At 37.6% G+C, this 15,498-nt stretch overlaps 1 non-coding gene across 1 annotated transcript; it reads left to right on the top strand.

Moving 5' to 3' along the window:
- Window positions 1–8,316: 8,316 nt before the first annotated feature.
- On the top strand, window positions 8,317–8,423 carry LOC117277375 (small nucleolar RNA R71). Its single transcript, XR_004507645.1, has one exon. It is a non-coding gene; the product is annotated as a small nucleolar RNA R71 (small nucleolar RNA).
- Window positions 8,424–15,498: the final 7,075 nt, after the last annotated feature.

Below are 15,498 nucleotides of genomic sequence, written 5' to 3'. Positions count from 1 at the left end.
TCTAACAATTAATAAGGACAAATAAAATATTCTGAATAATTAAATTAAATAATTACCTGAGCGTGGCAAATGACACCGTTTAGTTCCCCATTCCTGAATCGTCGCAATCCCAAAAATTCAGTTGTTAACAACTAATTGAACTTCTCCAATACTATAAAGCTTAAGATGGAGAAGTAAAATATAGTTTAAGTGGATGGTCCCACCAATCGAGTTTTCAATTGAGAGAACAACTTTGTTTCAATTCCATATTTCAAGTACCTGCTAAATGAGAAGTAATAATATAAATGTGTGACAAATAGCAAAGCTTCTTCAGGAACAATTCAACTGCCTAAGAAATAAGAAGTAATATCAATGTAATTTGCACTCGCACAAAGTGACGTACACCTATAACTATTGAGGAATATGAAGAGAATGTACTAAAAAATAGAAGCAAGCTTTGCCGAATAATGGAGGAGATCAAGTTGATCATCTGCCACTATATGTAATTGTCAAAATAACACGGAGATTTTACTGACTGTTTCCATGGACCGGCCTAACAAAACATAAACAAATGCTCAAACGCAATCAGATTGCAGCTACAAAGTAATAGTATATTAATTTATTAGTTATCTATAACAAAACATATATATCACAGGCTATTAAGTCTTTAAATTTGTCACGACCCAATTTTTCCTCCGTTGGGTATCGTGATGGCACCTAGTCTTAAGGACTAGGTAAGCCTAACATTTATTGACTAACAACAATAATTAAATAACATCTAACAATTTTTGAAATGAAAATCTCTATAAAATTTACAATTCCCAAAAACCGGTAGTACAAGTCATAAGTTCTATAGAGTTTGCTACAAATTTCTAAATACAACTGTTTGGAAATAGGTAAAACAATGTGAATATAAAATAGGAAGGTGACTCCGAAGCCTGCGAACGCAGCAACAGATTTACTTTGAGTTTCCACAGCAACAATCCGCACATCTAGCTAATGATCAACTAACTTCGAAATATCTGGATCTGCACCAAAATGTACAGAAGTGTAGTATGAGTACACCACGACGGTACCCAATAAGTATCAAAACTAGCCTCAGTAGAGTAGGATTTAATTTGGGTGTAATGTAGGATGCGGGACGGGTATGATATATTTGGATATAGTGAATACACCTTCCTAAACACTTTAATACATATACATTAACAATCTAAACCCCATACTTGTTTGAACCACACCCTAACATTTACAAACTAAAAGTACCAGACTCCCAATTTCTTTAAGCACAAATAACTTGAGAACTACTACTAGCAAGGAATAAATCTTTTTCTTTTCTAACACATATACAAACTCTCTCTTTTTCTTTTCAAAGTTCTTTTTTTCTTCTTCAAGCAACTTCATTTTTTTTGTTTCTTTCAATTCCTTACAAGCGCCTCTCCCAAATTTTTAAACAATACACCTTTCTCTATTTTTTTTAGTTCCACTCAAAAACTCAACTACACCTCCACTTCGCTTTTAACTAGCTCATAATAATTTTAAATGCTCAAGAGAGATAAAAGGTTCAAATAGATAGTCAATTCAAACAAAAAAGCGTCAGGCTTGTAGTGTGGTTACCAAAAAAAAGGATTACAGGCTCACAAGAGCTAACTAAGATACATATAATTAGGCGGGAAAATGCATATCTCTGGCTCAACAAAAAAATTCTTCTATCACTTCCTAGACTGAACAAGACTTCTATTTCGCTTTGCAAACACACGTGGCAAGTTCTAGACTTCAATTGACATGCACAGAATATCAACAAAATCCTCTCACACACATTGGCACATAACTCACTTAGGACCGGATCTATCTCGACTCTCTAGTCAAAGCAGTTAAGCAAAGTCAAAATCAAACAATTTCAAGCACTTATAAAAGAGTCAAGAACTGAACCTAGGCGTCACAACTAAGGAACTCACTACTCTCAAGACACAACAAAGTCAAGAACAATTATCTCCATTTAACACCATAGCAGAAGACTTCCCTATTCCTAACAAAAGAAAAACTAACTATACTCGGTTCAAGCAAAACCCTTGAAAAATAACCGCGACACAAAGAAAAACCAAGGAGGAATTATTACACTACCTAAGAAAAAACTTAAACTAATTCCATGCTTAAATTGAGATGCCATATCATGTTCTAAATTCTCTTAGTCAATCTATTCTTACTTGTGTTAGTCTATCCTTACATGCCTTAAAAGATTTTGTTTACACTTATTCTATCTCCTAATTGATAATTGCTCTCATGCTTTAGTTGAACTTGTTGCCATTTTTATTGTTACATGCTATCTCTTCGTTGTTGATTATCATTAATTGAAGTTATTATACATGTTATCTCCTTTATTGTTGATTACCATTATTTGAGGTTATTGTTCATGTTACCTGTTTCGTTGTTGATTACCATTATTTGAAGTTATTATTCATGTTATATCTTTCATTGTTGATTCTTATTATTTGAAGCCATTGCTACACGTTATATCTTCCATTGTGAGTTATTCTTATTTAACATCGTGGTTATGCATTGTCTCTCATTGTTGAGTTATTAGTGTTGAAGTTGTGAAAATCGTTATCACGTTGAGGCAAAATTGATATTGTTGAAACATCTTCCTTTTTAGTAATTTATTTTAATTTTTGCTGTTGATATTCTTGTACCCGTTGTGGTGGAGCCGTGGGATATTGTTACGAAAATATTGATATTGTGGACTGTTGGTAAATTGTGATATATGGGCACATGTGGTACGAGTTGTTATTGTAACGTGATATTGACGTGCATGCGACGATATAAGGCTTGGGGTTAATGTGCATTAAGTGATATAAGGTGAGACTTATGTGCGTGTTGCTTGTAGGGGAACTACGTGAAGCCACGCGACATCATAAGGTGGGCTAAAGTGCATATAGCTATTTCGAAAAAATTATTTTCAAAACCTATTTCTAATGTAAGGCTCACGCGAAGGTATAATGAAAGATTGTGAATATGAGGCGGTACCTCGGTTGTGATTCTTGATTATACGAGGCGGTACCTCGGTTGTGATTTCATTATACATGAGGCGGTACCTCGTTGTGATTCTTGCTGTTTATTTCATGTTGCAAAGAGCTTTGGTGGGAACATTTCCTGTTGTTTCATTCTTTGTTGTTCTAACAGTTGTTGATCGTATATGATCATTGTAGTTCTCTTTAGTTGCTTCTTTTATGCTATTTCCATATTTAATTTTCGGTATTAGTTCATGTTACTATCTTGTTTCGTATAAGTTATTTCTCCACTTTTCATTTTATATCCGAATTACATTTTCATACTGCTTATTTATATCCTAGTAGGTGTCTTGACCCGACCTTGTCACTACTCTACTGATGTTAGGCTTGATACTTACTGGGTACCATTGTACTACGCTTCTATATATTTTTGTGCAAATCCAGGTACGTCTACCCATGCCGGATGCTAGAGCTGATTGAGTTGCTGCTTGGGAGATTTCAAGGTATACCTGCTCCACGTCTGCAGGCCTCAGAGTAACCTTCCCTTTTATTCTTTTATTATTGTAGTTATTTCAGACAGTGATATTGTAGTTATCCTAGTTTTGCTTTATACAGCTTATGACTCAGTTCCACCGGTTTTGGGGAGCGTATTGTTGAGATTATGTTTTGTATCAGAAGGTTATATCAATATTCATCTTTGTTTAGTATTTTGATAATTGTTTCTACCAAGTTATTCTTATTTGTTTGTCACGACCCAAAATCCAACTAGTCATGATGGCACCTAACCCAACTCGCTAGGTAAACCAATTAACAACTATCCAATTCTAATGAAGTTTAATAAGACAAATAAGTAAAAGAAAATATCTCAATCTTATACATTTCCCAAGGACTGGTAATACAAATCATGAGCTTCTAAGATTTAGAATTTACAAAGCTGGTATGAAATAAAGTGCATCATCTATTTGAAATATACATAAACAGATTTTCAATAATCTAAGGCTACCACGAACAAGAGGCAGCTACAACCTGAACGCAGGCATATCTTCAAATCCAGCTCCCGTCGAACACAGCAACATCACCAGCCAACATCTTCACGCAAGGTGCAGAAGTGTAGTATGAGTACAACCGACCCCATGTACTCAATAAGTAATAAAACTAACCTTAGGTTGAAAGTAGTGACGAGCTGGAATAAAGGTCGGAGTCCAACTCCAATAGCTAACAACAGTTCATAACAACATAATGCAAGTAGTAAAAGAAGTAACTTAGAGATAAAATGCTCACCTTGTTCACAATTCCGGAAAATAGGCGTGTTTTTCAAGTATATCAGTAAAAACCCAAATCTCTTATCGAAATCGCCAAAAATATGAGTAAGTTTGAAAACTGTGAATCTTCCCGAAAACTTTTCAACAATAAGTAAGATGTTTCAGTTTCATATAGCATGAGGAAAGTACATCTCTATGCCTACATGTAAATATGCAGGTGGAATCATGAGTGTCACCAAAATCGGGTAATAGAAAGAATGCTTCTCTATGCATGTATCTCAAGTACGCATGTCAAATGCAATGTATCTCAGAGATGAACTCATGTACTCACACTCTCAAAGTACTCAATCTCACTGTCTCACACTTTTCCCTCATCATGCCCAATCACTTGACACGCTCAGTCACTCAGTACTATATATGGCAAATTCAGCCCAGGGAAGATCCATCCCTCAATATAAATCAACTGCGCTCACTGGGGGTGTGTACAGACTCTGGAGGGGAGGGGGGGTTCCTTCAGTCCAAGCACTATAATAAGCCAGATTCAGGCATAAATCAATATAACACGCTACGGCGTGCAGCCCGATCCCATAATACGTAGCCATAAGGCTCGTTGCGGCATGCAACCTGATCCACATATATATAGCCATAAGGCTCGTTGCGGCATGAAACCCGATCCACATATATATACATAGTTATCTCACAACACGACACTCAGGCCCAACTCAGTCACCAATCTCTCCAGTCTCACGGGCTCACAACGCTCATACTAAGTAGCCATAATCAGTGATATGAGATGTGACAATAAACAATAACAGAGACTGAGATAATGATATGAGATGAATGAACATGACTGAGTATGAAATTACAACTTAAACAACTAATTCACCAGCAATATGACCTCAGTGGGTCCCAACAAAATAAGCATGTAGCCTAGACATGGTTTCTAACATGGATCACAACTCAGTAGCTCTAGTACGTAGAGATTTCATGGTTACAGAAAAGATCAGGTAAATACACAGTACCACAGGAATAACGAAGTCACAATTCACATGGTGCACGCACACACGCCTGTTCCCTAGTATGTGTGTCACCTCAACACCAAACACATAACACGTAATTTGGGGTTTCATAGCCTCAACACCAAGTTTAGAAGTGTTACTTATCTCGAATAAGCCAAAAATCAATACCGAGCAAGCCAAACAACGATCCAAAATGCCATCCCGCGCTCCGAATGGCTCGAAACTAGCCAGAAGCAACTCAAATACATCAAATAAAGCCCAAGGAAACAATTCTAAATGATAAAGGTCGAATCCTTAATCAAAAGCCCAAAATTGGCAAAAAAGCGAAACCCGAATCCGCATCTCGAAACCTGATGAAACTTATAAAATTTGACAACCCATTTAATTTCGAGTCCAACCATACTAGTTTCACTCAAATCCGACTCCGAATCGATGTTCAAAAATCAACAATTCACTCTATGAAACTTTAGGCTAAAACCCCCAATTTCTCTTTTGAAATCATCAACCAAATGCCAAAAATGAAGATATATTCATGATATATAACCAAAACCGAGTAGAAAACACTTACCCCAATTCACGTGGTGAAAATTTCTTCAAGAATCGCCTCTATCCGAGCTCTATAGCTCCAAAAATGCAAAAAATGACTGAAACCCCTTAAATAGAGTACTTTATATGCCCTACCCAGTGATACCTTACGCGAACACGGTAAAAGCCTTGCGTTCACGATGCACAAACTCACATGCCACACTTTACTCTACGCATTCGTGGTAACACCCTCGCAAACGCGATGAAGAACACTGCCAGACCTCCGCGATCGCGAAAAGACCATCGGGAACGTGAATGAAGAACCATCAAGACTGACCAGCCCCGCTCAACCCTACGTGAACGCATAGCCATGGAGGCGGACGCAAAGACTAAAGCTTTAACCCATCGCGAACGCGATCTCAGAAGCGTGAACGCGAAGAACGAACAACTGCATTGACCAAAGTACCTATCGCGATCGCGTTTCTTCACTCGCGCTCGCGAAGCACAGTTGAAACACTAGAAAACTGGCAATGTCGAGCAACTCTGAAATTGTCCGAAGCCAATCCGAAACACGCCCGAGCCCCTCGGGACCCCGTCCGAACATGCCAACAAGTCCCACAACATAACACAGACCTACTCGAGGCCACAAATCACACATAACAATATCGAAACAATGAATCACATCTCAAATCAAAATTAATGAATTTTGAACTTTCAACTTCCAAAACTTTGTGCCGAACTATATCGAATCAACCCGGAATGAATCCAAATTTTGCACATAAGTCCCAAACAATATAATGAAGCTATTCCAATTTCTGGAACCACAATCCGAATCCGATATTCTCAAAGTCAACTTCTGGTCAAACTTATGAACTTTTCAAACCTTCAAATTTCTAATTTTTGCCAAGTCCAAAATCACCATCCGGACCTAACGGAACTATCAAAACTCCAATCTGAGGTCAAATACTAAAAGTCAAACTTGGCCAACTCTTCTAATTTAAGCTTAAACCATGAAAATCATTCTTCCAAATCGATTCTGAATAACCTGAAAATTAAAACCGATGATTCACACAAGTCATAATACATCATGCGGGGATACTCGTGCCCTCAAACTACCTAGCGAAGTGCAAATGCTCAAAATGACCTGTCGGGTCGTTACATTGTTAGGCTTACCTAGTCGTAGAGACTAAGTGCCATCACGACATCCTACAGAGGGAGATTGGGGTCGTGACAAGTGTATAGTAAAACTCCCTGGATCTCCACACTTTTGAGAGAGCTTATTTTGCAAAATAGCACTACAATACTTTGTGAGCTTGACTACCAATGTCTCTTTCACTTTACGCTTGTTGGACAATATCTCCTTCAAGAACTTGGCATATGCTGGCATCTGTGAAAGCACCTCCGTGAAAGCCGGATTAACATGTACCTGCTTGAGCACTTCTAGAAAATGCCCAAATTATTTGTCTAGCTTCTCTCTTCTTTGCTTTTGAGGAGAAGGTAGAGCAGGCATATATTTTCTCTCTCCAGTCTCCTCATTTATTGAATTCCCATCATTCTTCTCTTTCAGAGCCCTAGTCCTCCCCTTCTTCTTCAGACCATCATTTGGATCTACCCTAACTTCACCTTCTTAATTGTCGTTATTTTTCTGCTCCTCCACAATCTCCACTTGTCTTTTAATCAACTCACCCTTTTGTTTTGCTATGGGGTCCTTCAATACTTGCCCACTTCTCAAGGACACCGCATTTATGGTTTCTTTTGAATTCCTTTCAGTATCGGCATGGAGAGTTCCTGAAAACCTCTCAGACAATAGATTAGCAAGTTGACCCACCTATCTTTCCAAGTTTCGAATGGCTATGCCCTGTTCTCGGATAGTTGTGCCATGAGTTTCAAGATTATCATCTGTCTTAATAATAAAGGCCTTCATCAGATCTTCCATACTAGACTGACTAGACCGTGGAGGCTGGTATTGCTGCCTCTGCTGATTTTGAAATCCTGGAGCTCCTTGTCCCTAGGGTCTCAAATTATTCTGCTGCCATGAGTTTAGACTACCACTTGGTGAACTTCACAAAAAACCTAGGTGCCTCTACCCCATGGAGTTAAAATTGCTACCACTTTGATAATTGCCTCTATCAAAACTTTCCACAACATTTAGCACATCATCTGTAGTCGAGGCCTGACACTCATGCGTTGGATGACCCATTCCACAAAAGTCACAAACTGATAATGGTTGGCTCTGGACCTTGGCTAAGGTCAAATTTCTTATTTCTTTAGCCATGGTGTCTAGCTGGTCTTGCATTGATGTGTTAGAGTCTGCTTGGTGAACCCCAGCTGATTTTCTTCTATCATTACTCTCAGCGGGCCATTCACTAGCATCTTCAGAGAGGTCATCAAGAGAGCTCATCAAGAATCTCAACAATCTCCTCAAGAGTTTTCTTCATTAAAGGACCTCTAACTGCAGTACTCAGAGTTCATCGTGAGGAAGGTGTCAGTCCATCCAAAAAGTCCTAAAGTTGTATCTACAATTTGATTCCATTATGCTGAAACTTTCTCACTATTTCCTTGAATCTTTCCCAAGCTTCTATGACCGTTTCAGTGTCCTTCTGGCAGAAGTTATGGATTTCCCTTCTGAATTTCACAGTTTTTGTAGCTGAGAAGTACTTATCAAGAAACTCTTTCATCATATCTTCCCATGTCTTGATCGACCCAGTTGGTAAGCTTCGAACTCAGTGCTTCGCGTCATCCTTCAGTGAAAAGGGAATGCCTTTAAGTAGATCGCATCTTTTGATACTCCATTGTTCTGGAAGGAGTTCATAATTTCTTTAAAGTCTATCAAGTGAGTGTTATGATATTTATTCACCTTCCCTTTAAAGACACAGTTGTTCAAGATGGTTTGAAGCAAGCCTTGCTTCCACTCAAAATTATTTGTTGCTACGGGTGGAGGTCTGACACTTGACAGTCCCTGATTGTAGACTGGTCTAGCATAGTCACCTAGTGCTCTCCCAAGCTTGGGAGCCATATTTTCTAGTGGGTCTTCAACCAAGGGTCGATATAGATTGAATATCTGACTCCCATCCTCTTCGACCGTCTTATCAGTAGCTCTAAGGTCTGCTTCAGCTGCTACCCGTGCAACGTGTTCTCTCTGTTGGGATGCTTCTCGTGCAGCCAAATCAACTATATCCTCATCATTTTTAGCCATGTTCTCTTGGGTTGAAGATTGCCCCAAGAATTTTTCGGTAAGTTCTTTCTCTTTCACAACTGTCGCAGACATGTGATCACTTCCTTTGAAGAAGATCGAGTCATACACCAGAGAAGTTAGACATGTTGCCTGCACGCAGAAGAGAAAAACCGTGAAGAATAAAATAAAATTGGCTTACGAATTAGAACCAAAAATTATTATTGAACACTATTGATTGCCAAGTACCCGCAACGGTGCCAAAATTTGACTAGCGTAAAACACAACACGTAATTTATGCTCGCTAGTCAAAGATAGTATAGTAAAATATCGTCTCCACAGGGATTGGATTTAAATAATATTCAAGTAATTTCTGGATTAATGCTATTCAGGATGTTCATCACTTTGATTTGGGATGAGTACGAGTTATAATTAACTATTAAAAGTAAAATAATTGACAATTGATCACGAAGAACTAGAGGCTAACAGAATTATGTTATTATCAATGTGAAAGATAAGGGTCATGATATGATAAGTGCAAGATTGTTATCCTGGAAATGACACCGTTTAATTTCACTATTAATAAACTATTGATTCTCTCGAATTCAACAGGTTATTATCCTATTATTCTACTCAGGTCCCTCTCTCGATTAAACCTAAACCGTTCAAATAAGCTAATATGAAGTGCGGTAAAACTTGCAAAAATTTATTAGTAAGAATGGTTTAAGAGAAACTTCTCTCGAATATTTCTCAGTCTTAATTCAACGGTAGATCACAAAACTTTTTCGATTACTTTATAGAAGTATCAAAATAAATTAAGACATGCGTTGCAACAATATTCAATATTATGCTCCTCTTCAGATTAAACACGATAATGAATAAAATCATAACTAGAGTTAAAGCTCTTCCAATAAATTTAAGCAATTAAACAGTAATCAAATACATAGATAACAATCAAGTCATAAAATCATGTCAAACCCTAAGGGAAACTACTCCATAATCATGTAAGAAGTCATCACAAATAGAGTTAAAAAATAAGAAAATATCAATCTAACGTTACAATACAAACTCCCATTTGAATTGATTGAAAGATGATGAAATCTTGTGTCTTGAAGCCTCCAATGTTCTCTCAAAGCTCCCAAGGTCAAAAGTCATCTAAAAATCATATTTTTGATGTATTTATACCATGTAGGAACGGGGCCGGACTAAACTATCTTTTCCAAGCCGAAGGGGGACAACACTCTAAGAAAATCACACAGGCGCAGCGCACCTCGCGTCTCCCCATGCGCCGCGCCAATAGAAAAGTTTAGAGAGCAATTTTTTTTTACTTTGCAGGAATTTTGCATCAGCACCTTGTGCCCCGCAGCGTAGTATTGTATTTTTTCCAGAGTAATTATTTTCTCAATTTTCAACATTCAGACTTGGTCCTCGAGCCCCGAACACGACCTCGACTTAATTCTTTGGGTTTCTACTCAAACTTCAAAGCTCAAAATCATCCATTTTTGTTTCGAACTTGCTTATTCACTCGAAATCACATCCTACACAACATAACATATGTAATAAGTATAAAATACTAACAATTAGGCTCAAATACAATTAAAGTTTTGTAATTAGAGTGTAAAATGTAACTAAAATACGAGTTCCTAGCCTACCATCAGTAGTATAATTGTATTAGTATTGTATCAAGTATTGTTTTGGGTATTGATATATCATATACAAGCCACATATAATTTTGATATAGTTGTGATATAATTCTAAAATAAATCTGATACAATTACCATATAATTTGGATATTTTACCTATCAGTGAAGAGAGTAGCTGCAAATTGAAGTTCAAACGCGTAAGATTTTAGTGAAGATATAGCAATTTGGGAAGATTTCTATAAAAAAGTCATATAAATCGAGAATGTAGAGAATGATAGAATTGAACGGAGTTATATAAGAAAAATGATCCATTAGACTTTCGTTAATGTATAAAATATAAATCGAGTGGACCACTTCAACAAAAAATAAATGCTAGGATAAAAGGAATTATCCACTATTTTACAATTACTTTAGAGGACTCGGACGTTTAGAAAGTTGAAGCAATAAACAAGTTGGGCAATTATGAGATACTGTGATTATTTGGTATAAAGCTATAGGCTGCACTTTTGGTAAGTAGTACTCGTTTTAAGACTTTTTGAAGGGAAAAAATAGTGATCGTAGGGGATAATTAAGCCGATAGATGTGGGCAATCGGGGGTTACAGTTTAATCTCTAAATTTAAGGAATCCTTCTTTTATCATGATTTTGTATACAAATAATAAATATAGATATACAGTGTAATTTGTAAGGATCGTAAAGAAAAATGATAAATAAATTTCTAATATAGTATAACTAGGTAAAAATTCTTTTAAAATTATAGAAATATCCAAATGATTTCTGCGCAGAGCAAAATTAAACTCATGTCTCGGCCAATAAAATGAACTCGCTTTACCACTAAGCTATCAATCACAATTGTGTCAAGCGGATTCAGTTTGAATATATTAGGCTCACATAAAATTCACATATTTAAATAACAAATTTTTACGATGAAGCGGGTTCAGCTAGACCCACTCTGCCCCTGCATGTTAGATTGTTTACAAGTTATTATGGATTGATATATTGTCTCGTTCATAAGTTTTGATAGCCCTCACAACTTTGGTATAATTTTTATTCTAGTTACCTTGTTAAATTGTCAATGAGTTTTGACGGATTGACAAACCTGTCACGTGTTATTCAATTATTTACATGTTTTGACGGGACATACAAAATTTGTCTAGTTCAAAGATTTTGATGGCTCGTCATAAGTTTGACATTATCTTTTTTCTATCTATCTTATTAAATTACTCATAAGTTTTAATGGATCGACAAAATTTGCTTAATTACTCCGACTCCTCTATTACAATCATCAAACTCATCTTTAAGTAAGAATCAAACCCAAAAGTGAATATGATATACCAAGGGAATTGACCTCCATACTTTCCGATGTAAATACAATTGCAATCATACTTTTTAAGCAATTGAATTAAATTTATTTCATTTTCCTTAAAACTTTTGACGTGTCAGTGGAATGTCAATAACGACGAGGAATGGAACGACTTGTACAGAAAGTATGCATTTAAAAGCGTATGTGTTCTTGCGGGTTCTTCATGGTCTTCATCGTTAGGACATACTGTAATTTTAATTTAGGACTCTAGCAATGTACTAAAGTTCACATAATAGAACTTTTAAACTACTGATATTATGCTGTAATTTTATATGTAAAAAATGTAAACTTCAATATAATATGCTGGATTTTTTTAGTATTTTGACTAAGAATATATAAGGCCACGTAAAGTTTCACCTAAAATCCGAGGTTTCGTGATCCCAAGATAGACTTATGTGTTGATGATTATTCCGCGGTACGGACTTTTTGTGTTGAACAGTGCGTTGGGGAGTTGAAGAGAACTTTTGACAAGAGCAGGGCATTTTCTGCGGTCCATTCCGCAGTCGCCGAATTGATGAGCTGATCGCAGATATGCCACAGAGTGAAGCAGAGAACTGGACAAATTTTGAATGATATTTTGCGGTCAATTATGCGACCGCAGAACTGGTCGGCGGACCGCAGACCCAACTCGAACAACTCAGTTTTGGGACCCTCTTCTGCGTTCCCCTTTGTGGGCCGCATACCCTTTTTGCAGTCCGGTCTGCGACCGCAGACCCGACTTCGTAGAGTTTAAGTTTGAAAAATTTTACCTGATCCCATTTTTATAAAAATAACTTGTGGATTATTTTGGCTGGTCCTAATTGATATTTAGAGAGAGGGAAGTGGTCGAGAGTGAGAGGGGAAGTTCTTAAGATTATTGTCCACCAATTCTTGCTCAAAGTTGGAGAAATCACAAGGAGAAACTCACAAGTTCTTCATTCAAGACGTAATGTTCTATGTCCTAGTTTCAATTTCGAATTTAGGGTAAAAGATGGTTAACCGGGGGGGTGGGGGGGGGAGTGATTCTTGGGTATGAGAGTGTATCTATTCATGCATGTACAACCATGAGTTGTAGGAAGGTTGTTGAGCTAAAAATGGTAGATATTGGGTTGGGGATGAAGGAATCCACCATAGGAGGATCTTGAAACCTTAATGCACACCTAGTGTTTGATAAATGCTCAAATGAGCTAGAACCATGAACTTCTTCCTAATTTATGTTCAATTTTTCTATATCTCTAAATAGATCGAAGTGGCTAAGATTCCGGAACATTGTAGTAATTTAAGGAAGCTCAAGATGAGGTATGTTGGCTAAATTCCTCTTTTAGAATTGAACCCCACAATGTCCTTGTAAGTCCCGAGTTGCTCATTATAAATTGATTATTCCGAATAAGCCTTGTGTCAAAAGATATATGTATTCAACATATATTCCAAATATTCTTGTTATGTTATGTTACTATTTGAGAATGTGTTCGAAGTATGGGTTGCATATCTAAATGTTATAATTTCAAGTCGTGATATAAATGAAAGCTATTATGCCAAATTGTGTAAGAAATCTCAATGTGCTTAAGACTCTTACTTGCTCACATGTATACTTAAAGTCTTGAATAGAAATGCTTTGTTGTCGATGATCCACGATGATGTTTGAAAGTGAAAGAAGTGAGCATGAATATGAAATACAGCCAGCGTGCCAAGAATGATACTACATTTGGGGCCATTAGTGCCAATAAAACAAAGAGGCTTGTAAAAGTTGTTAAAATGAGTGGTAAATCCTTTTAATAAATAAACACTTTAGGAGTATCGTTAGTCACCAAGGAAGGGTAGGTTAAAATAACCTAACCTCGAAACTACACATGCCGGTGTAGGAGTGAATTATAAATATTCTCCTTTATTGGGACGAGATGATTGCTAGAAAAGGGTGATGTCGATCCATACGGCATTGTGGTGAGATGGCCTAGTCGGTAGGGTCGTGATCGGACGCCATGCCGCACACATAGTGGTGATTGTGCTTGAAATTATGATAATAATTGAGATTAAGATAATGATTGTGGTTGTGGTTGAAGTCTTTGGGTGAGACGGCCGTGATCGGACTCCGTGCTAAAATAACAGTGGTATATCAGTGCTAAGATCTCTCACCTAAAATAATGAAAATTTACTTGAAAACTTATCTTGCTCCTAACTTGATGTTTATTATTGCTTGAGGCTTCCATTGATTCTTTGACTGTTCTTTCTTGTATTGCTACCTGTTCAAATGAGAGGGTGTTTAGTCATAATACTAGTACTATTCTATATGTACTAACGTCCCTTTTTACCGGGGGTACTGCATCTTTAATGGATGTAGGTGGTTCCGCAGTAGGTGGCATTGATCATTGATAGCAACACACCCTCTTCCCAGCAGATTCGCTGAACCCTACTTCATTTCGGGGTCTTCTATCTCTTGTTCCCCGTGTATTGTGTTTGAGGTATAGCTGGGTCCTTATTGCCGGCATTATTATAGTATTTTTTTTGTATCCATTAGAGGCTTCGTAGACATAATGTGAGTTGTATATGGGTGTTGGGAAAGTCAAACTAGTCCTGTTGTATTTGAATCATTTGTTTTACTTAAACTATGAAAGTGTATGTATTTTGAGATTTTAAAATGAAGTAACTAATGGTAACGGAAATTGTGTGGTTCATGAATCCTCTTGATGTTAATTAGTGAAATTTATCGTCTCTTTATTTATGAGTAAGTTGAGTAGAAGGCAATCTAGGAGGCTTGCTCGTCCGGGATTATCTCGGTTGAGTGCCGGTCGCGCTACCCAAGGTTGGGGCGTGACAAACTTTGTATCAGAGCCTAAGGTTTTAAAGTGTCCTAGGATGTCTTGGAGCCATGTCTAGTAGAGTACTTCTTATCGGTGTGCTGTCGACCACATCTATAATTAGGAGGCTACTTGGACATTTAGGAATAATACCCTTCTTTGATATTCTAGATCATGCGATAGAACTGATTGTAAGACTCTTCCTCCTCTAACTCGTGCATTCCTCTAATTATTAGTACATGGCGCCTATGAATAAAGCAAGAACTGACCAAGGAGCCAATGCCACCCAATGAGTGACAACTAATTCTTTACTTGATGACGCGGGTGTTGGGTGAGAATATTTCCCCGACTACTACACTGCCTGATTCTACTACTCCTGATCAGACTGCACCTGTCCCTACACCCACTGAGGGTGCAACGATCCCTTCAACTGATATTCCACCTCCAGCCCCAGCTTTCGGTCCCGATGTTTCTGATGGGGATCTTAGGGGAGCCATACAGATGTTGGCTCAGATAGTGGCTTCTCAGGCCCAAAGATCAAATGTTGCGCCTACTTCTTCTAGTCAGCCAGGGAAATTTCCTAGTTCAAGGGTGAACAAGTTTCTTCAGTTAGATCCTCCAGTGTTCACGGGTACTAATCCTGAGGAGGACCCCCAGGACTTCATTGATAAGATGCACAAGACTCTTCGAGTTATGCGTGCTATTAAGACGGAGGGAGTCCTACCGCCTGAAAGGGGTGGCCTATTCTTGGTTTGAG

Source organism: Nicotiana tomentosiformis, chromosome 4 (genome assembly GCF_000390325.3).
Source record: "Nicotiana tomentosiformis chromosome 4, ASM39032v3, whole genome shotgun sequence".
Lineage (NCBI taxonomy): Eukaryota > Viridiplantae > Streptophyta > Magnoliopsida > Solanales > Solanaceae > Nicotiana > Nicotiana tomentosiformis.
The sequence above is the reverse complement of the archived record's forward strand: the minus strand, read 5'-3'. Positions and strand labels throughout refer to the sequence as shown.